This window comes from Urocitellus parryii, chromosome 8, assembly GCF_045843805.1.
Source record: "Urocitellus parryii isolate mUroPar1 chromosome 8, mUroPar1.hap1, whole genome shotgun sequence".
Taxonomy (NCBI): domain Eukaryota; kingdom Metazoa; phylum Chordata; class Mammalia; order Rodentia; family Sciuridae; genus Urocitellus; species Urocitellus parryii.
The window spans coordinates 66,082,858-66,108,858 of record NC_135538.1 but is presented as its reverse complement, the minus strand read 5'-3'; positions in this window follow the sequence as shown (position 1 = coordinate 66,108,858).

Genomic DNA, 26,001 nt, shown 5'->3' with positions numbered 1-26,001 from the left:
CACAGACTGAGTTATTGATAAACAATAAAAGTTTATTTGGCTCATGTTTCTAGAGATGGAGAAATCCAATAACATGATGTTGGCATTTGCCAAGGGCCATTATGTTTCATGATAACATAGCAGAAGAGCAAGTGAGCACACATGAGAAAGAAAGGAAATTGGGACAAACTTGTTTATATAAACCCAGTATCATGATAACCTAATCCCATTGTGTTAGTCAGCTTTTTCACTGCTGTGACTATAAGACACAGTCAGAACAATTGTAGAGGAGGAAAAGCTTATTTGGGGGCTCATAATATCAGAGGTCTCAGTCCAGCGACAACTGGTTCTATTCCTCAGGGCTTGACGTGAGGCACAACATTATCACTGAAATGTATGGCAGAGGGGAACAGCTCACATGATGATCAGAAAGCAGGGAGAGATACTCAACACAAAGATACAAATATACACCCAAAAGGCACACTCCCAATGACCCATCTCCTCCACTCACACTCTACCTACCTTCAGTTATCACTCAGTTTATTCCAACAGGGGGTTAATTCACTGATTGGGTTAAGGTTCTCATAACCCAATTATTTCTCTTCTAAACTTTCCTGCATTGTCTCGCACATGAGCTTTTGGGGGACACCTCACACCCAAACCATAAAACCCATCATAAGGGCATCAATTCACTCACAAGAAGGGAAATTTCATGATCCAATCACCTGTTAAAGGTCCCTATGTTAGCCAGCATTGCCTCACTGTGTCTAAAATACCTGACAAGAGGAACTTAAGAGAAGGAAAACTTTTTTTTTTTTTTGGCTCTTAGTTTCAGTTAGTCTATGGTCATCCTGGTCTATTGCTCTGGGCCCAATGTGAGGCAGAACATCCCAGTGGAAGGGCATGGAAGAACAGCACTACTTCACTCATGGCAGCCAGAAAGCAGAGAGAGAGGCGGAAGACAGAGAGAGGGAGGTATGTATATAAGAGGCCACAGTGAAGATGAACCTTCCAGGACTTACCTCATCTAGTCATGCCCCATCTGCATACAATTACCACTCATTCCATATAAAACTAGGTTGGGAAGACAACAGTACAGCTATTATAAGACAATCACTTCATCTCTATACATTTCTCAATTAACACAGGAGGTGTTGGGAGACACCTCATGTTATGGTTTAGATAGTAGCTGTCCCCTATAAGCTCATGTATGAGATAACGTAAGATTTTAAAGAAGTGAAATAATTGTGTTATGAGGACCTAAACCTAATCACTTGATATGGATTAATCTAATCCACTGATATGGATTAATGCACAGGAATGTAGTTGCTGGAAAATGTAGGTCATGGGGGAGGCATGGTTTAGGGATTTATATTTTGTCTCATGAACATGGCTCTCTCTGCTTCCTGGTAGCTATGTCCTTAGTGGTTTCCCTCTACCACACCCTTCTGCAACAATGTTCTGCCCTGCCTAGAGCTCAGAGATATGGAATTGGTCATCTATGGACTGAGACCTCTGAAACCATAAGCCAAATAAACTTTTCCTCCTCCATGTTATTTTTGTCATGTCTTTTGGTCACAGTGGTGCAAAAGTTGATTGAAATAGAAATTCATACCAAGATGTGGAATTGTTGCTGTGACTAACCTGACTATGTGATTCAAAAGCTTTTGGAGCATGTTTGCAAGGAGGGGGTTGAGAATTTTGAAAATTAAAAAAAAATGTATGCTGGAAAATCTTTGGATCATAATAAGTGGAGCTTAATGGGTAACTCTGGTGGGAGTTAAGAAGATGAGAATGCTGATAGATCTGTTGACAGTAAAGATTGGGCTCATGAGGTCTCAGAGGAGAAAGAGGCCATTTGTGTTCCATTCTGGCAAAAAAAGTTGTTGATATTTTGTCCATGTTCTCAGAATTTCTCTGAGGCTAAATTTAAAGGTGATGAAATAATTAATCTGGCAGAGGAAATTTCAAGGCAGCACAACTTTGAGATAGTGGCAATTATGTTACTGATGGCTTTTAGCCAACTTTACTCTGATAATCAGGAGCAGAAATCAGAGCAGAAAGATTTGAATATCTTACAGTTTGACCAGAAAAGTGTGGGTAAATCTGGGGCTAAGCGAGTTTTGGTCATTTAAGACATTAATTCACTATAGAAATGCTAAGTACTTTGTACAGCGATAATAGGAAAGATGGTTTGACATTTCAGTAATTGGCAAGATCACACTCATTTCAGGTTTAAGGATATAAAAATAAAAATTTCTTTGAGAGAAGACCAAAAGAGTCCCTTACATTAACAGGGGAATCTATGAAATGTTTTCACCATGTTTAGCCATACAGGCATTCCTGGTCTTAGGAGGCTTAGTTACTTCTCATGACTGTGGCAGACCTTGGAATCAACCATATAGTGCTGGTTCTCCAAGAATAAAAGATGCCATATTTAGGTGATTATTGAGGCTTCCACAGAGGTTTCAAAGGAATGCAAATGGCTAGGGAAAATGTAGCAGGGTCAGTGTCCCTCAGGGCTGCCTGTGACAGGGTGATGTGTAAAGATGTGAGACAGACGAAAGTCAAAATTGCAGTGGAGACACCCAAAATTCAAAGATGCTAGTACCATGGGATATCTGCTGAGGAAATATGCAGGAATCAAGCAGAAACAAACCAAGAGAGAGAGGCCATATAAGCTGCAAGCAGCAAAGGCAATGGAAACAGAATTACACAAACCCATTGAGGAGAATATAATAATAGCATGTGCTGCAGATGCTGAATATGGAGCTATAAAATTTGTTTATCCACTTGTATTTCAGTCTTGCATTAATCCCAAACCTTTTTTATTTTTGTTTATGAACTTAATTCTCCCTTGTGAAATGGAAATGTTTACTCTGTGCCATTATATATAAGGGATGTGTGTACTTTGACTTTTTATTTTCACAGCGGTTCAGGTTGAGAATTTGCCTTGAGTCTCAGAGACGTTGGATTTGGACATTTGGGAAATGCTGGAATTATTAAGAATACAGAGACTCTTAAAAATAGACTAAAAGCATTTTCTTTAGTTTTTATTGTAATTTGTGAGGATAACAACAGAATGCAATACAATTCATATTATACACATAGAGCACAATTTTTTATATCTCTGGTTGTATACAAAGTATATTCACACAATTTGTGTCTTCATACAAGTACTAAGGGTAATGATATCCATCTTATTCCATCATCTTTTTACCCTCATACCCTCTCCATTTCCCTCCCACCCGTTTGCCCTATCTAGAATTTGTCTACTCCTCCCATTCTTTCCCTCCCCAACCCACTATGAATCAGCCTCCTTATATCAGAGAAGACATTCTGCATTTGGTGTTTTGGGACTGGCTAACTTCACTTAGCATTATATACTCCAACTACATTTATTTACTTGCAAATGCCATGATTTTGTTCTCTTTTATTGCTGAATAATATTCTATTGTGTATATATACCACATTTTCTTTATCCACTCATTTACTGAGAGGCATCTAGGTTGGTTCCACAGTTTAGCTAGTGTGAATTGTGCTGCTATAAACATTGATGTGGCTGTGTCCCTGTGGTATGCTGGTTTTAAGTCCTTTGGGTATAGACTAAGGAGTTGGATAACTGGGTCAAATGGTGGTTTCATTCCCAGCTTTCCAAGGAATCTCTGTATTGCTTTCCATAGTGGCTGCACCAATTTGCAGTCCCACCAGCAATGTATGAGTATGCCTTTTCCCCTACATTCTCACCAATATTTATTGTTTTTTGTGTTCTTAATAGCTGTCATTCTGGTCTGGGATTGTGGCTTAGTGGTAAAGTGCTCACCTAGCATATACGGGGCCCTGGGTTTGATCCTTAGCACCACATAAAAAAATTAAATAAAGATTGTGTCCAACTACAACTAAATAAAATTTTAAAAATTTTAAAAATAGCTGCCATTCTCACTGTAGTGAGATGAAATCTTAGAGTAGTTTTGATTTGCATTTTTTAATTGCTAGAGATGTTGAATATTTTTTCATATATTTGTTGATTGATTGTCATCTTTTGAGAGATATATGTTCATTTCCTTGGCCCATTTATTGATTGGGCTATTTTTTTTGGTAGTTAGCTTTTTGAGTTCTTTATATACACTAGAGATTAATGCTCTATCTGAAATGAGAGTGGTAAAAATTTAATCTCAAGATGTAGGCTCTGTATTTACCTCTCTGGCTGATTCTTTTGCCGAGAAGAAGCTTTTAAGTTTGAATCATATAATAGCCCATTTATTGATTCTTGATTTTAATTCTTGTGCTATAGGAGTCGTAGTAAATAAGTTGGGGCCTAATCTGACATGATGGAGATTTGCATCTACTTTTTCTTCTTATAAGCACAGTGTCTCTGGTTTAATTCCTAGGTCCTTGAACCACTTTCAGTTGTGTTCTGAGCATAGTTAGAGATAGGGGTTTAATTTCATTTTGTTGCATATGGATTTCCAGTTTTTTCAATATCATCTATTGAAGAGGGTATCTTTCCTCCAATGTATGTTTTTGACACTTTTGTTTTATATAGGATAACTGTAGTTATATGGGTTTTTCTTTGTATCCTCTGTTCCGTACCATTGGTCTATCAGTCTATTTTGGTGCCAATAGACTGTTTTTGTTACTATTGCTCTGTAGTATAGTTTAAGGTCTAACACAGTGATGCCATCTGCTTCACTATTCTTGTGAAGGATTGCTTTAGCTATTCTGGGTCTCTTATTTCTCCAGATGAATTTCATGACTGCTTTTTATACTTCTATGAGAAATGTCATTGGGATTTTGATTGAAATTGCATTAAATCTGTATCGTGCTTTTGGTAGTATGGTCATCTTGACAATATTAACCCTGCCTATCCAAGAACAAGAGAGATTTTTACATCTCCTAAGGTTTTCTTTAGTTTCTTTCTTTAGTGTTCTGTTGTATTCATTGTAGAGGTCTTTCTTCTCTTTTTTTTTTAGGTTGATTCCCAAGTATTTTATAATTTTTTGAGGCTATTGTAAAAGGGGTAGTTTTCCTCATTTCACTTTCATAGAATTTGTCACTGATATACAGAAATGCCTTTGATTTATGTGTGTTGATATTGTATCCTACGATTTTGCTGAATTTATTTACTAGTTCTAGAAGCTTTCTGGTGGGCCTTTTGGGGTCTTCTAGGTATAGAATCATATTGATGGAAAATATTGATAGTTTGAGTCTTGTTTTCCTATTCATATCCCTTTAATTTCTTTCATCTGTCTAATTGCTCTCTCTAGAGTTTCAAGAACTATGTTAAATAGAAGTGCTAAAAGAGGGCATCCCTGTATGTTTCAGTTTTTGGAGAGAATGCTTTCAATTTTTCTCCATTTAGAATGATATTGGCCTGGACTTAGCTATTATGATGTTGGATATGTTCTTGTTATCACTAGTATTTCTAGTGTTTTGAACATGAATGGGTGCTGTATTTTGTAGAATGCAGTTCTGCATGTATTGAGATGATCATATGATTCTTATATTGATGTGATGAATTGTGTTTATCCATTTCTGTATGTTGAACCAACCTTGCATCCCTAGAATGAAACCCATTTGGTCGTGGTATACTATCTTTTTGATATGTTTTCGTATTTGATTTGACAGAATTTTATTGAGGACTTTTTCATCTATATTCATTAGAGATATTGGTCTGAAGTTTTATTTCTTTGATGTGTCTTTGCCTGGTTTTAGAATCAGAGTAATATTGGCCTCATAAAATTAGTTTGGAAGTGGTACTTTTTCTATTTTATTAAATAATTTGGAGTGTATAGGAATTAGTTATTTTTTATACGTCTTGTAGAACTCAAGTGTGTATCCATCTGGCCCTGGGTCTTTCTTTGGTAGTAGGCTTCTAATGTCATCTTCTATTTCATTGTTGAAATTTATCTGCTTAAATTGTGTATATTATCTTGATTCAATTTGGGCAAATCATAGGATTCTAGAAATTTGTCAATGCCTTTGATATTCTCTATTTTATTGGACTATAAGTTTTCAAAATAATTTCTAATTATCTTCTGTATTTATGTAGAGTCTGTTGTGATATTTGCTTTTTCATCACATATATTAGTAATTTGAGTTGTCTCTCTCCTTTATTAGGCTAAGAGTTTGTCAATTTTATTATTTTTTTCAAGGAACCAACTTTTTGTTCAGTCGATTATTTCAATTGTTTCTTTTATTTCAGTTTTATTGATTTTGGCTCTGATTTTAATTATTTCCTGTCTTCTACTGCTTGTGGTTTTGGTTTGTTCTTTTTCTAGGGCTTTGAGATGTAATGTTAGGTCATTTTTTATTTGTTGATTTTTTCTTCTTTTAAAGAATGAATTCCATGCAATGAACTTTACTTTTAATACTGCCTTAATAGTATCCCAGAGCTTTTGATATGTTGTACTAGTGTTCTCATTTACATCTAAGATTTTTTTAATCTCTTCCTTGATGTTTTTTTGCAACCTAATGTTCATTCAGTAGCATATTATTTAGTCTCCAGGTGTTGGAGTAGTTTTTATTTTTTATTTTATCATTGATTTCTGTTTTAATTTCATTGTGATATGATAGAATTCAGAGTAGTATTTCTACTATTTTCTATTTGTTAAGAGTATCTTTATTGCAGAATATATGGTCTATTTTAGAGAAGGATCCATGTGCTGCTGAGAAGAAAGTATATTTGCTCATTGAAGGTTGAAATATTCTGTATATGTCAGTTGAGTCTAAGTTATTGATTTTTTTATCAAGTTCTTAGATTTTGTTCAGCTTTTTGGGGGAAGATCTACCCAGTAGTGAAAGAGGTGTGTTAAAGTCACCCAGAATTTTTGTGTTGTGGTAAATTTGACTCTTGAACTTGAGAAGAGTGTGATTGATGAACATAGATGCTTCATGGTTTGGGGCATATGTATTTATAATTGTTATGTCTTGTTGAGTAGTATGTAATGTCCTTCTTTATCATTTTGATTAACTTTGGCTTAAACTCCTTTATTTGATAAGAGGATGGAAATCCCTGCTTGCTTCTGCAGTCCATGTGAGTGGTATGATTTTTTCCAACTTTTCACCTTCAGTCAGGCATATGCCTTTTCCTATGAGATGAATCTTTTGGAGCAACATATTGTTTTTTTTTTTAATTTAATCAGCTAATGTATGTCTTTTTACTGGTGAGTGTAGGTCATTAACATTCAGGGTTATTATTGAGACTTGATTTGCATTCCCAGTCATTTTTGTTTACTTTGTTGTTTACCTTGACTTGGTTTCTTCTTTGGTTAGTTTTATCTTTAGTGTAATACCTCCCTCTGCTGATTTTCATTGTTGTTTTTCATTTCCTCTTCATGAAATATTTTGCCAAGTATTTTCTGTTGTGCAGGTTTTCAAGCTATAAGTTCTTTTAACTTTTGTTTATCATGGAAGGTTTTTACTTTATCATCAAATCTAAAGCTTCATTTTGCTGGATACAGGAATTTTGGTTGGCATTCATTTTCTTTCAAAGCTTGATATATATTATTCCAGGATCTTCTAGCTTTCAGGGTCTGGGTTGAAAAATCTGCACATAATCTAATTGTTTTCCCCTATATGCAATATCATTCCTTTCTCTCATCACTTTTAATATCCTCTCCTTATTCTGCATGTTAGACACTTTCCTTATAATGTGACTTGATGTAGATTAGTTTTGATTGTGTACATTTGGCATCCTATAAGGCTCTTGAATTTGCTTTTCTGATCTGTTCTTCATGTTTGGAAAATTTTCTGACATTATTTCATTTAGTAGATTGTTCATTTCTTTGGTTTGGGACTCTATGCCTTCCTCTATTCCAATAACTCTTAAATTTGGTCTTTTTATGCTATCCCACATTTCTTGAATGTTCTGCTCATTTTTTTTTACTATTTTCATTGTGTGCTCTACATTCTTTTCAAGATTATATATTTTGTCTTTATTGTCTGAAGTCCTGTCTTCCAAGTGGTCTAATTTTTTTCATGATGCTTTCAATTGAAGTTTTAATTTGGTTTATTGTTTCTTTCATTTCAAGGATTTCTGTTTGGTTTTTCTTTAAAACCTCTATCTCCCATTTAAAGTTACCTTTTGCTTCCTGTATTTGTTTATGAAGCTCTTTGTTGAAATGATCTTTTGCTGCCTGTATTTGCTCTCTTATACCATCTGTTAATTTACAGAACATTTTAATTATGCACATTGTGAACTCCTTCTTTGTAATTTCATCTGCCGTGATGGCCATGGATTCTAATAATGTAGTATCTTGATTTGTTTGGGTCACTTTCCCTCGAATTTTCATGTTGTTCATATGTCTTTCCTTCTAGTACTGTGGATCTGAGGCATTACCATTTTTACCTATGGACTTATAGTGACCCTGTTGGATTCCAATACCTTGCTTTGAGGATAGAACAATATTAACAGATCCCAATATATCATCTAAAAACAAATAATTGCTAATAAACATTTACAGTTTGATTACAATGTACAGAAATATGAATTCAAATATTATCTACAATATAATTAGTAGGTTTTAAAAAGGGTTTAGAGTTTCTGATGGTAGACAAAGAACTGGGGGTTAGGTGTAGGAAGATATGCTGATGAGGTAGGAGGTGAAAATTTACATTTCACATTGGTCAGGCTTGAGGACTCGGTAGTCCTGCATGGGCAAGTAGTTGGGAGACATATTCTGAAGTTGAGACCTGGAGCTCTACAAGGTAGTGGTGGTTATGATTCCTGTGTGGAAGCAGCAATGTCACTCACAGAGAAGAAGTATTCTCACTTCTTGAGTCCCAGGTCACAGAGCAACACAGAATACTGCCTCCCTCTGGTCTACCATCTTGGCTAAATGCATTTTATATTATGAAATGGGCTTGAGCTTTGGGGAGCCAGAGACAGAAAGTTATGGTTTAGAGATGAGGTGTCTCCCCAAAGCCACTTTTGAGATAATGCAAAAATATTCATATGTGAAATACTTGTGTTGTGAGAGCCTTAACATGAACACTGGATCAATCCACTGAGACGAATTAACTACATGGTAACCAGGCAAGTAGGGTGTGGCTGGAGGATATAGGTTACTGGGGGGCATAATTTGGTGGTTTATATTCTGTTCCTGATGAACAGAACATTCTCTGCTTCCTAATAGTTATGTTCTTTCTTCCATTATACCCTTCTGCCATCGTGATCTGACTCACCTCATGCCCAGAGATAAGAAGTTGGCTGCTATGAATTAAGATTTCTGAAGCCAAGAGCCAAATAAACTTTTTCTTCTCTACATTGTTCTTGTCAGGTCTTTTAGTTACAACAATAAAAAAGGGACTAAAACATCTCATATTCGAATGGCAGCATTTTCACTTCTTAGTAAGGATACAACACAACTTAATTTCCTAAAAGATTTTGGTGGAGACATTCAAACCACAGCAGAATTGAAATTTAATTTAATTATTGCTGTTTTATTTTGAGTGCAGATGCAAAAATAGTACTTACTGAGTTTGCCAATTTTTTTTTACATTACATGTAAATGTTCAGATAATAGAAAAAAAAAACTTTGCTTACCTTAATATATTTTCAATTTGGAAGAATATTCACAATGGAAAATAATCAACAAAATATGTTTACCATATACAGAGATTATGCACTCTGGTTTACCAGCAACAGTTTTGCACACAGTTTTTTTGGTGGAAGATTAGTTTATATAGTCATCTAAAGTATTCTGATCTTTTTAATTAATGTCCACACAGCAGCCAATATATCTTTTATTATGATTCTAAATATTTTCCACTTAATTATCTTAAAATGCTTCTAATTCCCACATAGTGAACAATGAAAACATTCCAATTATCTTTGCCTTCAAAGCTCTGACTTGTTTCTGTGGCACAATCACCTTCAATAAAATTTCAGTCACACTATCTTTTGTATGTTCAAATAAGTCCACCTCACTTCCAGTCGAAGGCCATGCATTTTATCTCCTCTCAGCTTAGAATTCAGAATCCTATGGTTCTTATATGGCATGTTCCTTGGAATTCACCTCTCACCTTGGATATTTCAATTATCAAATTTAGCTTCATCAATTTGTTTTCTATAGAATCAATATTTTTGACTTAAGTGTTATTTATTACCTAACTTTTCTTGTTCTCGTATATGTTCATTCTTAATTGTGTTATATTCCATTTAATTTATAAAATCCATAACATCAGGGAAATTACTTTGTATAAAACTTTTTTTTTAGTGCCTAGAACATGACCATTCAACACATATATTGAATGAATAATTACAATTAATATAGTTATTTTATCCTTGTTCACTATTGTTTGTTTAGATAAAATGTACTAATTGCATATTTCAACAATTCTTTTCATGATGAAGTGTAAAATTCTTTTTGACTCCTATCACATGACTAAGAATGCCTCAATTTAATTTAGCCATTCATAACTTATAAAGCCTATTCAACATAACATTTCAAAAGTATATCAACTATAATAAAATAGAAGAAATGCTTGTGAATATTCCAATAATGCAAAGGCTCAGGGCAGCTACACAGCAATGCAGTCCCTATTTTGAATTCAGAAAAATTAAAAAGCAGAATCTTTTGATTCATTCCTTTTTTTCCCTCTTTCTTCTTTCCTCAAATAATAATTTAAGTCAAAGCCAATGCATTTACTTTTATCTCTTCTAATATTAAAAACTTGTAATTATTTATATTATTATAGGTAACTCTTTTGAATATAAGGGACAGTTTGACATAAAAACATCTTTTAATTTTTTTGGAATTCCCAAACCAATAGACCTATTATTACTAACATAAACTTCAGAACTATTTTAAGTGGTACAACTATTCTTAATCTTGAACCTTGAATGAGAGACCTGAAAGCTACAGAAAGACAAGAAAAAATAATTTTCCCATACCAATTTTAAGACTTAAATTTGATTATCATAAAAAAGGACTTCCATGGAATTTGTGGGTCTCATAAATATAGGAAAATGTCATCAGCAAACAGAGATCATTGGACTTCTTTTTTTCCCCTTTTTGTATCCCTTTAATTTTCTTCTATTGCCTGATCACTTTTACTAGAATTTCAAGGACTATGTTAAATAGAGACAGTGAGAGTACTTCTCTTGTTCCTGTTTTCATTTTTTTCTCTATTATGTCATGTTGGCTTTGGGTTTATTGTATATAGCCTTTGTAATGTTGAGATAACTTCCTTCTCTTTCTACTTTCTTTTGTGTTTTAATCATGAATGGGTGTTGGACTTTGTCAAATGCTTATTCTGCATCTATAGAGATAATCATGCAACTCTTGTACTTAATTCTGTTTATGTGGTCAGTTATGTGGATTTGCATATGTTGGACCAAACTTGCATCCCTGGAATGAAAACCACTTGATGGTGACATATTCTCTTCTTAATGCAATTTATGATTTGCCAATATTTTATTAAGAATTTGGCAACTATGCTTATCAGGGATATTGGCCTGCAGATTTCTTTCCTTTTGGTATTTTTGTTTAATTTAGCATCAGGGTGATACTGGCTTCATAAAATGAATTTGTCAGTCTTTTCTCCTTTACTATTTCATGAAATAATTTGAGCAGAATTTTTAACATAAGTTTTTCTATAAAAGGCCCAGTGGAACTTGACTGAGAATCCATCCAGACCTAAATTTTTCTTTGTTGGAAGACCTTTAATAACTGACTCAATTTTATCCATTGATATTGATCTGTTTATGATTTCTATATACTCAAGTTCAATTTGGATAGACCATATGTCTCTAGGAACTTATGAATATCTTCAAGATTTTAAAACTTATGAAGTATAAATTTTCAAAATAACTTCAAATGATCATCTAAATTTCAGAAGTATCTGTAATGCTATCTCATTTTCATCTCTAATTTTGTTTGAGTGTTTCCTCTAATTCTTTTGCTTAGTTTGACTAAGGGTTTATTAATTTTCTTTATATTTTATAAGAAGCTACCCCTTGTTTTATTGATTCTTTTCATTTTTATGAATTCTTAATTTCATTAAATTTATCTCTGATTTTAATTATTTCCTAACTTCTACCAATTCTAGAACTGATGAAAAAAAAAGAGTGAACTAGCACAATGCAAGATGAACATATGTAAATCAATTACTTTCCTATAATCTAATAGTGAATCAGCTGAAAAAGAAATGAGGAAAACCATCCATTAAAAATTAATAATACAATAATCTTTTAAAAAAAAACTTGGAAGTAAATCTAACCATGAACACAAAAACCCTCTACACTGAAAATTTTATAACACTTGAGAACAAACTTTTACCTTAAAAGATGAAAATATTCAGAAGATGATTAGATCTCTCATCCTCTTGGATAGGCAGGATTAATATTATCAAAATGGTCATACTATCAAAAACAATATTCAGAATCCACACAATCCCATCAAAATACCAATGATATTATTCAAAGAATTAGAAAAAAATTCTAAATTTTATTTGCAAGAATAAGAGACACAGAAGAGCCAAAGCCTCCTGAGCAACAAGAACTATGCTAGAGACATGGCAATACCAGACCTCAAATTATAATACAAGTCTATAATAACAAAAACAACATCATATCAGCACCAAAACATACATGAAAACCAATGCAATAGGACAGAAAACACGGAGACTAATCCACATAGATATAGTCATCTCATACTCAAAAATGTGCTAAAAACATTTTGGTAGAAAATACAGCCTTTTAAAAATTTTTATTGATTCTTTTTAATCATACATGTCTAAAATATTATCTGTTTTGATAAAATTGTACATGCATCTTTAGATCTTATTCTAATTAGGACCCTGTTCTTGTGGATGTACATAATGGTGATATTCACCTAATTTTTATTTACATATGTACATAGGAAAATTATGTCAGGTTCCTTCCTTTGTCTTTTATATTCTTATCCTCCCCTCCATTTTCTTTATTTCCCTTTGTCTAATGTCCTCAACTTATATTCTTCCCTTGCCCTCCTATTGTGGTTTAGCTTCTACATATCAATAAAAACATTTGACCTGCTGTTTTGGGGGATTGGCTTATTTCACCTAGCATAAAAGTCTGCAGATCTATCTATATACTAGTAAATGTCATAAAGTCATTCTTACTTATGGCTGAGTAATATTTCATTGTGCACATGTACCATAATTTCTTTATCCATTCATCTCTTGAAGGGCACCTAGGTTGTCTCCATAACTTAGCTATTGTGAATTGAGTTACTATATGCATTGATTGGCTGTGTCACTGTATTATGCTAATTTTAAGCTCATTGAATATATTCTAAGGAGTGGTACAAATGGTTCAAATGGTGGTTCCATTCCTAGATTTTTGAGGAATCTTTATACTGCTTCCCAGAGTAATAGTATCAGTTTGCAGGCTCACCACAATGTATGAGCATTCCCTTTTTCCTATATCCTAGCCAACAATTATTGTTGCTTATATTGTTTATAGTTTCCATACTGACTGGAGTGAGATGATATCTCAGTATAGTTTAAATCTGCATCTCTCATTGATAGAGATGATAAACATTTTTGTATAATTATTGACCATTCCACTTCCTTCTTTAGAGAAGAATCTGTTCAGTTCCTTTTCCTTTTTATTGAATGTCATTTGCTTCTGTGATGTTAAGTTTTTTGAGTTCTTTGTATATCCTGGAAATTAATGCCATATCTGAGGTGTAAGTGGCAAATATTTTCTCCCATTCTGTAAACTCTCTTTTCATACTCTTGATTGTTTTCTTTGCTGAGAAGAAGTTCATTAGTTTGATGGCATTACATTTACTGATTTTTTATTTTATTTATTGCACTTTAGGAGTCTTGTTAAGATCGCTAATTCCTAAGCCAATATGTTGAAGTGTTGGACCTATATTTCTTCTAGTATGTGCAGGGTTTTTGCTCTAATTCTTAAGTCTTTTATAAACTTAGAGAAGATTGTTTTACAAAGTGAGAAATAAAGTCAACTTTCATTCCATTAAATGTGAATTTCGAGTTTTGCCAGCATCATTTGTTGAAGAGGCTATCTTTTCTCCAGTATATATTTTTGCACCCTTTGTCTAACATGAGATACCAATATTTATAAGGGTTTGTCTCTGTGTTTTATGTTTTGTTCCATTGGTGTTGCCTGTTTTGGTGTAAATACCACACTGCTTTTTGCTACTATAGCTGTGTAGTATAATTTAAGGCTTTGTATTGTGATGCCTCCCACTTCATTTTTCTTTTTGAGGATTGCTTTGGCTATCTTGGACCTCTTATTTTTTCAGATAAATTTTGTGACAACATTTTATATTTCTATGAAGAACATCATTGGAATTTTGATGGGAATTGCATTTAATCTGCATAGTGCTTTTGAAAAGATATTGGTCTGAAGTTTTCTTTTCTTGATATGTCTTTGTCTAGTTTTGGCATCAGCACCTCAAAGAACGTGTTTCAAAGAGTTCTCTCCTTTCTTATTTAATGGAATAATTTGAGGAGGATTGGCATTAGTTCTTTAAATTCCTCGTAGAACTTGGCCTTGAATCCCTTTGGTCATGGACTTTTCTTTGCTTTTGATGGCATCTTCAATTTCATTACATGAAATCAATTTGTTTAAATTTTCTATATCCTCCTGGTTTTATATTAGTATGTATTGGCTATAGGAATATGTCAATGTCTTCAAAACTTTCTAGCTTTTTGGAGTATAAATTTTTAAAATAATTTCTGGTGAGGCTACAAGATGGCTGCAAAGGGAGTGCATCACCTCAGCTCGCCGCGTCACTAAGCAGGAGAAAGACGATGTGAAACAGCTGAAGGCTATCTTGTTGGGAATTTCCAGTGAAATTGAGGTGCTCCAGAATCTAGTGGACAGATTTCCATCGTGCGAAGTTCGGCCTTGAGAGCTCCATTTCTCCGCTCGGAGGGTCGCATAGCCTGACAGGTGATCGCCCCGCGGCTGAAGTCTGGGGCTCACGCTAGGGAGCGGCAAGGTGCCGGAGTGGGAGAGCAGCGATACGGATTCGGGGGGCTCCCGCCAGTGGTACATTGGCAGCCCTTAATGCTGAGTTCCGGCTTTGAGACAGAGGAGAGAAGCGGTCCAGTTTGGTTCCAGACACCGGTCGGACCACAGAGGAGGACAGCAGCTGCCATTTCGGAGAGATGATGTAATCATCCCCATGTTCTACTGATCTCAGCTCATTCAGCTACGGAACAGGTGATTTCAGGCTGGTATTTGCCTGCGTCTAGCAGACAGATTTCTTGCTCAGGCTCGGGACTGGGGATCTTTTGGAGAATACTCCTAGAGGCTCGTGCCTGGCAAGGCGTGCGCCGGGCACTGAGCAGCTGGATTCTGGTTCCCGGGGCTAACCTGGCCCAGGGCTGAGGAAACTGCGGAGACTGCCGGTGGAGGCCAGCTCCAAGTGGAGCGTGCGCTGAGCTTGGGGCGACTGGGTTCTGACTCCCGGAACAGTTTTGGCCTGGGGCTGGGGAACCCGTGGGGGTCGCTCGCTGGAGCCAGCTCCCAGCGGAGAGTGTATCGGGATCGGAGAGGCGGGTTCTGGCTACCTAAGCTGCTTTGGCCCAAGGATAGGGAACCGGCGGTGACTGCTTCTCAATCAGGGTCCTGCTGGGTGCTGTGGGGGCAGAGTGGAGCTTCCATCTGCGCCCAGAGCAGGCCAAGTGACCCGCCGGCGTGGTATCATGACACCCCAAATGCAGCTGGGGCTGAAGAGAGTAGCCACCCACGCCTAGAATAGGACCAGCGACCCCGCGGTGCGGTAGTCAAGTAACCTCATTTGGAGTAGGAGCTGTGCAGAGCTGCCATCTGAGCAAGCAGGACAGGCAGACCTGCCGCCCACTGGCAAGACAAGCCAGGTAGCTTGCCAGCGTGGTGGACACGCAACACCGAGGCAGGCGCGTCACACTGGTTGGAGTGGGGGTGGAGCAGGGTCGCCGCCGGGGTCCGGAGGGGGCTCAGCGACCCATTGTAGAGGTAGTCAGGTACCCCCATTGGGAGTGGGGGCTGTGCAGAATTGCGACCCACTGGCCTAGAGGTCTGCCATAGTGGTAGACACGTCACACCAATTGGAGTGGGGACCCAGCAGAGCCATCACCCACATCCAGATCAGGACCAACGACCCCAGGGCGTGGTAGTTACGTTACCACAATTGGAGTGGGGGCAGAGCAGAGCCGCCACCCGTGCCCGCAGTGGGGGCAGACCTGCGACCGATCAGCGTGGCAGACAGACCACCATAATTAGAGGAGGAGTACAGCCACTACCCGCCCTGCAAGGGAGACTTCCCAACTATACAAGAGCAATATAAATAAATAGGGGGTAAATTTCAAAAACACAACAGTTGCACCAAGCAGAAAGAAACGCGAGCAGTATGAAAAGACAAGGAAAGAAAGGACCACAAGCAATGCAGGTCAACTCAACTTTAGAAGAGGTAATAGCTGCAACAGATGGAATGTCAGATAAAGAGTTCAGGATATATATGCTTCAGATGATCTGGAGTCTCAAGAAAGACATGAGACAGCAAAATCAGACAATGAAAGATCACATTGACAAACAAATCCAGGAAGTAAAAGATCAATTTCACAGGGAGATAGAGGTAATAAAAAACAAACAAATAGAAATCTTAGAAATACAGGAAACAATAAACCAAATTAAAAACTCAATTGAGAATACTACCCGCAGAGTAGATCACTTAGAAGAGAGAACATCAGACAATGAAGACAAAGTATTTCAACTGGAAAAGAAGATAGACAGCTCAGCAAGTCTGCTAAGAAACCATGAGCAGAACATCCAAGAATTATGGGACAATATCAAAAGACCAAACTTAAGAGTCATTGGGATACAGGAAGGCACAGAGCTCCATACCAAAGGAATAAACAGTCTATTCAGTGAAATAATATGAGAAAACTTCCCAGACTTGAAGAATGAGACAGAATCCCAAATCCTAGAAGCCTACAGGATGCCGAATGTGCAAAATCATAAGAGATCCACAACTAGACACATTATAATGAAGATGTCCAACATACAGAATAAGGAGAGAATTTTAAAAGCTGCAAGAGAAAGAAAGCAGATTACATTAAGGGGTAAACCAATCAGGATAACAGCTGATCTCTCAACACAGACTCTGAAAGCTAGAAGATCCTGGAATAACATATTTCAAACACTGAAAGAAAATGGGTTCTAACCAAGAATCGTGTATCCGGCGAAATTAAGCTTCAGGATAGAAGATGAAATTAAAACCTTCCACGATAAACAAAAGTTAAAAGAATTCGCAGCTAGAAAACCATCTCTTCAAAAAATCCTTGGCAAAACATTACAGGAAGAGGAAATGGAAAATAACATTGAAAACCAACAATGGGAGGTAGGACAGTAAAGGGGGGAAAGTAGTCAAAGAGGATAACAAATCAGGTTTAGTAACATCAATAAACAAATATGGATAGAAGAACAAACCATATCTCAATAATAACCTAAATGTTAATGGCTTAAACTCACCAATTAAGAGACACAGGCTAGTAGAATGGATCACAAAACAAGACCCAACAATATGCTGCCTATAGGAGACGCATCTGATAGGAAAAGACATTCATAGACTGAAGGTGAAAGGTTGGGAAAAATCATACCACTCATATGGACCACGGAAACAAGCAGGAGTATCCATACTCATATCTAATAAAATAGATTTCAAGCCAAAGTTAGTCAAAAGGGATAAAGAAGGACACTTCATACTGCTCAAGGGAACCATACACCAACAAGACATAACAATCATAAATATATATGCCCCAAATAATGGTGCAGCTGTGTTCATCAAGCAAACTCTTCTCAAGTTCAAGAGTCTAATAGACCACCATACAATAATCATGGGAGACTTCAACACACCTCTCTCACCACTGGACAGATCTTCCAAACAAAAGTTAAATAAGGAAACTATAGAACTCAATAACACAATTAACAACCTAGACTTAATTGACATATATAGACTATACCACCCAACATCAAGTAGTTACACTTTTTTCTCAGCAGCACATGGAACCTTCTCAAAAATAGACCATATATTATGTCACAGGGCAACTCTTAGACAATATAAAGGGGTAGAGATAATACCATGCATCTTATCTGATCATAATGGAATGAAACTGAAAATCAATGATAAAAGAAGGAAGGAAAAATCAAGCATCACTTGGAGAACTAACAATAGGTTGCTGAATGATCAATGGGTTTTAGAAGACATCAAGGAGGAAATTAAAAACTTCCTAGAGTTAAATGAAAACACAGACACAACATATCGGAATCTATGGGACACATTGAAAGCAGTTCTAAGAGGAAAATTCATTGCTTGGAGTTCATTTCTCAAAAAAAGAAAAAACCAACTAATAAATGATCTCATACTTCATCTCAAAATCCTAGAAAAAGAAGAGCAAAACAACAGCAAAAGAAGTAGAAGGCAAGAAATAATTAAAATCAGAGCTGAAATTAATGAAATTGAAACAAAAGAAACAATTGAAAAAATTGACAAAACTAAAAGCTGGTTCTTTGAAAAAATAAATAAAATTGACAGACCCTTAGCCATGCTAACGAAGAGAAGAAGAGAGAGAACCCAAATTACTAGCATACGGGATGAAAAAGGCAGTATCACAACAGGCACTTCAAAAATACAGAAGATAATCAGAAATTATTTTGAATCCTTATACTCCAATAAAATAGAAGATAGTGAAGGCATAGATAAATTCCTTAAGTCTTATGATCTGCCCAGATTGAGTCAGGAGGATATAGACAACCTAAACAGACCAATAACAATAGAGGAAATAGAAGAAACCATCAAAAGACTACCAACTAAGAAAAGCCCAGGACAGGATGGGTATACAGCAGAGTTTTACAAAACCTTTAAAGAGGAACTAACACCAATACTTTTCAAGCTATTTCAGGAAATAGAAAAAGAGGGAGAACTTCCAAATTCGTTCTACGAGGCCAACATCACCCTGATTCCGAAACCAGACAAAGACACTTCAAAGAAAGAAAACTACAGACCAATATCTCTAATGAACCTTGACGCAAAAATCCTCAATAAAATTCTGGCGAATCGGATTCAAATACATATCAAAAAAATTATACACCATGATCAAGTAGGATTCATCCCTGGGATGCAAGGTTGGTTCAATATACGGAAATCAATAAATGTTATTCACCACATCAATAGACTTAAAAATGTGGTGAGCCGTTTCTGTGAACTGTGGCCACCATTACAAGATGGCGCTGGTTTCCCCTGTAGTCTGTGACAAACAACTCCTTATCAGAATGAGTTGGCACGCTGTGACTTGGCACCCTATGAGAAAAGTCCACGTGGCAGTTGTGCATTGGGGCTTTATCTGCTTTATTAAGGCTGGGGCACACAGGAGTAGTAGTAGTGGCAGTAGGAGTAGCAGTAGAAGTAGTGGCAGTAGGAGTAGCAGTAGAAGTAGTAGTAGGAGTAGCAGTAGAAGCTAAAAGACATGTCAATACAAAGGCCTGAATAAACTGCTGAAAGAAGAAAAAGTATCAAGGACCTGAATAAACTGCTGAAAGAAGATTCCTGAGTTGCGTCTTCCTTGCGGGCAAGGGGTCGCGACAAGTGGTGCCGAAACCCGGGAACCAGAACTTTCAGTCAGTCAGGGGTGGTGCACCGGTTAGTCCCAGGTAAGTGGGATCTGCGATCAAAGCAGGGATAGTCCCAGTAAGTGGGATCCGCGTCCAAAGCGGGGTCAGCTCCTCTACAAAGAAAGAGAGAGCCTCACATTTATTGCAGCTGCACTGTGTACTTTCACTTTTGTTTTCTGTGTTTCTTTTGTTGTGTCATTTCGCTTTTGTTTTTTGTGCTTCTTTTGTTGTTGTGTCATCTGTAGATAAAGAGAGAGCGGGGGAAAATAATAAAATAAGATGCTCCTCTGTAAATAAGGAGAGAGCGGAGTTTTGTATTTTCACTTTCTTTATACTGCTTGGAACAGTATGGGTGCTACTTCCTCAAGCCCAATTTTGCTGGCCTTGGACGGGTTACTGCGTTCTAAGGGACTTAAAGTGAAGCGGAGCACATTACAGAGGTTTTTAGAAGAGACTGACTCTGTAGCTCCTTGGTTTGCTTTTTCAGGGAGTCTCACGATTCCCAGTTGGGACAAATCAGGGAAAGATCTGGATTTCGCTTACAAACAAGGAACTTTAAGGGGCGGTACCATTCCGCTTTGGAAATTAGTGAGGGGGTGTATAATGGATGGTAAATGCCAGAAAGCTGTGAGCGAGGGTCAGGCTGTTCTTGAGCAATTGCATGAAGAAAAATCGGAGGGGTCACATAGCGAGGTAGCAGAAAGTATTAGGAGTAAGAGTGGTGAACAGATAAGGGAGTCTGAAGTTAAACAGAGGAGAAGGCTCTATCCGGACTTGACTGAGTTAAAAACTCCCAAGGACACAAGTAGCTCGGACAGTTCTGAGGAATTGGATCCACCCCAGCCGCTCTCAACCCCGCCTTCTCATCTTCCCCCTCCTTACCAGGCCCACAGATTCACCATGGCTTATTTTAGGACTTTCAGCAAAAGAATCTCTACAAAAAAGTTTAATGTAGATAAATTTCCTATTTTCATGTTGCCCTGTTTTACTTGGCCACTGTCTGAAAAAATCAGCACTCCAGGCGCTGGACACTCCCTTACTAGTTTTTCACACAAATATGTAACAAGGCCTCTGGCCTTGAGCTGGGCTTCACAGTGCTGACTACATTTCTAAGATAAGGGAGTTACTAACTGGGCTCCATGGTAACAGCTGGCAGGAGGAAGAACTGGAAAGGGAGATAGAGGAACTGGAGGGTCGATTGAAAAAGTCAAGATTTAAAGCACCTATGGCCCCGATGCTGTCACACTCCCTCCTTATAACCCCGATTGGGACAAGGACAACCCCAGAAGGCTGGGGGGTGTTCAGTGGCAGCCTAAGACGGCCCAAACTTCCCAGTAATTGAAAACTTGGATGGACAGCCGGCCAGAGTGCATGTTCCTCTAGCCTTTAAGGATATTAAGCAACTAAAGGAGGCAGTTACTAATTACAGACCCCATGCCCCCTTTACATTGACTCTCTTCGAGTCTTTCTCTGCCAATCAGCTGACACCTAGTGACTGGCAACAGCTTTGCATGGCTGTGTTGTCTGGAGGGGATTTTTTGTTGTGGAAAAGTAAAAATCAAGAGAGGTGTCGCGAGCTAGCCCGAGTCAATCAGGACGCCGGCTTCCCATGGAGTAACCTTGAAATGTTAACAGGCTTGGGACTATATGCTATCATAAATCAACAAATTCATTATAATCCTGGGGTCTATGCTCAGATAGCTACAGCAGCCATTTAGGCTTGGAAAGCTCTACCTATTTCAAATGCTAAAACAAAAATTTCGAAAATTGCTCAAGGACCCTCTGAGCCTTATTCTGACTTCATTGCCTGATTGATGCAGGTGGCAGGGAAAATATTCCCTAACTTGGAACAAGCCACGCTGGTCATTAAGCAATTGGCTCTTAAAAATGTAAACTCCTATTGCCAAAATGCTATTAAATCTACCAGAGCAAAGAGTGTTGATGACATGATTCGAACTTATAAGGATATTGATAGAGCTCATATTACTGGACAGGTTCTGGCCGCTGCCCTCAAAACAGGAACAGGGGCCCGCCCCAAGGTCTACTGGGCAATCCAGGGACGGAATGATACCCTGGGGAGTGGGCGACTTCGTCACCTCCCACGGACCAACCCCTTTCTATCTGTAGACTCCCCAGGGGAACGCCAGGAAGTGCAGGATATACAAGAGCTGCAACCGCAGGTCACAGAGACAGAACAAACTGCTACCGCAGTAAGATCTTGGCCAGGCGCGAAAAAATGCAGACAAACTCAAACAAAATGCAATTGGCTAGGAAAACTTGGAGAACTTTTGCCCCGAAAATGGGCAGCAGACTCCATGTTGTTTGCATCACCATGGTAACCATGGGGTGCCTGGCCGGAAGAGTAGCTTCCTGGTCCCACCTCCCACACCTTTTCGGGCTTCTGATTGGTTATTCCACAGTCACTCAGACAGGACTTCTGGTCCCGCTTTCCAGCCACTAACCTGTACTGCTGTGTTTCAGATTTCTACCGGAGCTGCTCAGAGCCTGTATTGTTTTTTAAAAAAAAAATGCCTACCTGTAAATGCTAATGAAAGATATCTTTTTCAGACAAAACTTAATTCCACAGGTTTCTATGTTACAGTCCTAAATTTAAGCTAGTTCTAAGTTAAATAACCTGACTTTTTCTCTATAGTTGTGTTACTAAATAATGTTCTATTGATGAGAGATATCAAATATGCTTCTTTATATTTTACTTTTAATTTTGAAGGTTATGAGGATGCATTTTCTCGCCACGGGAACAAGCCGGCAAAGTTCCTGTGATGACCAAAAAATCCTTATTTTCATTGCTAACTATAAAAATAAAAATGTATACTCAAGGATCTTATTTCAGTTACATCAAGTGACGTCACATAGAAGAGTGCACTCCTAGTTAAAAATAAATTTAAATGGATCCAAATATTTTAAGACCACGTGGTTACATAAAGTTAATACAATTATAAGTTATGTTCTTATTCTTTATATATATATTTTAGATATTTAGATAACCTATATTTGTTAATCTATAAATTAATTAGCACATGCCTAATTGATTAGTTAATATATATTTGCCTAATTGTTTTTCTTCAACAGAAAACCTATAATTTAAGTTTTATATTTACATTTATCAGGTACTCTGTTTTTTCAGTTACAGATATTTGAGATAAATGTGTTTACTATAAATTTGCTTTTAAGTAAAAATACAATCAAGTAATTTCTACTTCTCAAGGTTATTGTTCAAACTCATATAATGATAAATTATTATAATTATTTCTCCAAAATATCTAAAGGTTTTAACTTTATTTTCATTGATATTTCTTCTCAAAATATAATAATTTGTTTATAGATTCTAAGGTTTTCAAAAATTGTTCCAAAATATAAACAGCAAAAAAAAAAAAAACAAGAAAACAACAAAAAAAAACACACATGCCTCCTCCTGGATGAAGAACGTTGGTGTCCTGTGATTTTTTTATTATTTTTTAACCTCGACGTCTCTCGCCGGACTCGGTTTCCGTTAGCCGGACTTGGCATCTGGAGGTCCTTACCGAGATTCGGAAAGCAGAGGTAAGCGGACAAGGCTCACCTTCTAAGGGAGAAGGGGGAAGATTGGATCAAAGATAATTTAAAGAGACAGGGTACGTACCATGGGTAACTCAACAGTGAAACTTCGTCTGGCCAACGAAGTTAAAGAACTGTTAAACAAACAAGGAACAGGAATAAAAACCAAGACAGCAACTGAATTCGTTGAAGCTATAGCCCAGGCTTGTCCTTGGTTTCTGACGGGAGGCTTTCTTAATAACAGTGATTGGGATTTGGTAAAGCAGGATCTCCAAAAGTTGTTGAGGGACCAAAGTCCAGATAGAGTCCCGATTGCTACTTTCTCTCTATGGAGATTGGTAAAGGATGCTCTTTTAACTGATAAAGTGAAGATTAAGGAGCAGCTTGCTGAATGCAAACAGGCTCTTAATCAGGTCCAAACTGCTGCCACTATTAATCAGGTTATTCAACAAACTTCCACCATACTCGATTCTCAAAATAAAGTTAACCAACATCTTTTGTCAGGGATTTTAGCTGCCAACCAAAGAATAGATTTACTCCAAGCTCAGGTAGAAGAATTGGCTGACTTGGTGCTTTTGGGTTGTGTTGACCAACATGCACATTTATGCATAACCTCTGTCAGATTTAATAATTCCAGGAATGCTTCCCGCATCATCAGAGAGTACTTGGCCGGAAATTGGTCCATGGTGGCAGAAAATTTGATCCAGTCTCAACTGACTCAGATAGCTGTTTTGAACGACACCCGTGTCATACCGGTGACTTTGGGACAATTCACCCTTTGGATTTCTTCTGCCTTTTCCTTTTTTAAGGAATGGGTGGGAATAGGCATTTTTGGTGCAATGTGTTGCTTTGGTATGTTTCTCTACTTGTGGTTTCTCTGTCGCCTCAAGGCCCGCAGTGCTCACGATAGGGCTATGATCATACAAGCTCTTGCTGCTTTAGAAAATGGCAACTCGCCACAAGTCTGGCTTGTGCATCTTAAACAGTAAATCTTTGACATGGTCATTGCACCCCAAGTTACATTGCACTGGGATCGACATGTCCTTCTTTTGTCACTCTTCTAGTGTTGGAACTTCTACCATATCTTTCCTTTGTGCATACCTCTCCTCCCTGCCTTTCTGCACTAGGATCTTTGCTAGCTAATCTTACAGTCCAACTACACCTGCCATTTGATGGTGATGGTCATGGGTCCTGTTTATGGAGGCGGTTACCATAACAATGTCCTGTTGGCCACAACACGCTGAGCTGATCTTGTAGTACCCAGTGACGGGCAACTTCCACGCTTGCACTGCAACCTAAGACAGGGGAGTGGGGCCTCCCCAGAGACAGGTAAGCAGTGCAGGGGCGGTGGACAACCTAAGACAGGGGCTACTTGATTCCCTTTGACATGCAATAAACAAAAGAGGGGAACTTGCTGATAGCAGGCCTTCCCTGGCCCCCGGGGCCCAGCCCCCAATTCCTTGTTCTGCATGTCAAAGTGGCCAGTTCACAAGGCCATGACATATGTGCTCCACGGGAACGTCTTGACCTTTATCTAACAATGGCAGATGTCACAACCAAATTTCTCCCCCTCTCTATTGTCCGTGCCTTTCTCTTAGGGTGTTGCCAACTTAATTTTGTCTGCACTACAAAGACAGCCTCAGCTGTCCCCCTTTGTCTACCATCGTCACGATACAGGATGCGAGGCAAGGCACTGCACTTGAGTGATCCACTTGAGTGGACCTCAAGGGGAGCATGTCCTATTGCATGCGGGTTTGACGTCCACGCCCCGCCCCACGAAAAAAGGCGTCGGCTGATATGGCCTCAGGTTTGGGGAAGGGCCCTCCTTAAGGCTGGGCCATACTATGCAGCCACTTCTGCACAGTGGGATAGGACCTCTACTCTCGCCTGTATTGTCGTAATAAAACAAAAAAGGGGGAACTGTGGTGAGCCGTTTCTGTGAACTGTGGCCACCATTACAAGATGGCGCTGGTTTCCCCTGTAGTCTGTGACAAACAACTCCTTATCAGAATGAGTTGGCACGCTGTGACTTGGCACCCTATGAGAAAAGTCCACGTGGCAGTTGTGCATTGGGGCTTTATCTGCTTTATTAAGGCTGGGGCACACAGGAGTAGTAGTAGTGGCAGTAGGAGTAGCAGTAGAAGTAGTGGCAGTAGGAGTAGCAGTAGAAGTAGTAGTAGGAGTAGCAGTAGAAGCTAAAAGACATGTCAATACAAAGGCCTGAATAAACAGCTGAAAGAAGGAAAAGTATCAAGGACCTGAATAAACTGCTGAAAGAAGATTCCTGAGTTGCGTCTTCCTTGCGGGCAAGGGGTCGCGACATAAAAATAAGAACCATATGATCATCTCGATAGATGCAGAAAAAGCTTTCGACAAAGTACAGCATCCCTTTATGTTCAAAACTCTAGAAAAATTAGGGATAACAGGATCATAACTCAACATTGTAAAAGCAATCTATGATAAGCCACAGGCCAGCATCATTCTAAATGGAGAAAAATTGAAGGCATTCCCTCTATGATCTGGTACAAGACAGGGATGCCCTCTCTCACCACTTCTGTTCAACATAGTCCTCGAAACACTGGCCAGAGCAATTAGGCAGACGAAATAAATTAAAGGCATAAAAATAGGAAAAGAAGAACTTAAATTATCACTATTTGCAGATGATATGATTCTATACCTAGCAGACCCAAAAGGGTCTACAAAGAAGCTATTAGAGCTAATAAATGAATTCAGCAAAGTGGCAGCATATAAGATCAACACGCATAAATCAAAGGCATTCCTGTATATCAGCGACAAATCCTCTGAAACGGAAATGAGGACAACTACTCCATTCACAATATCCCCCCAAAAAA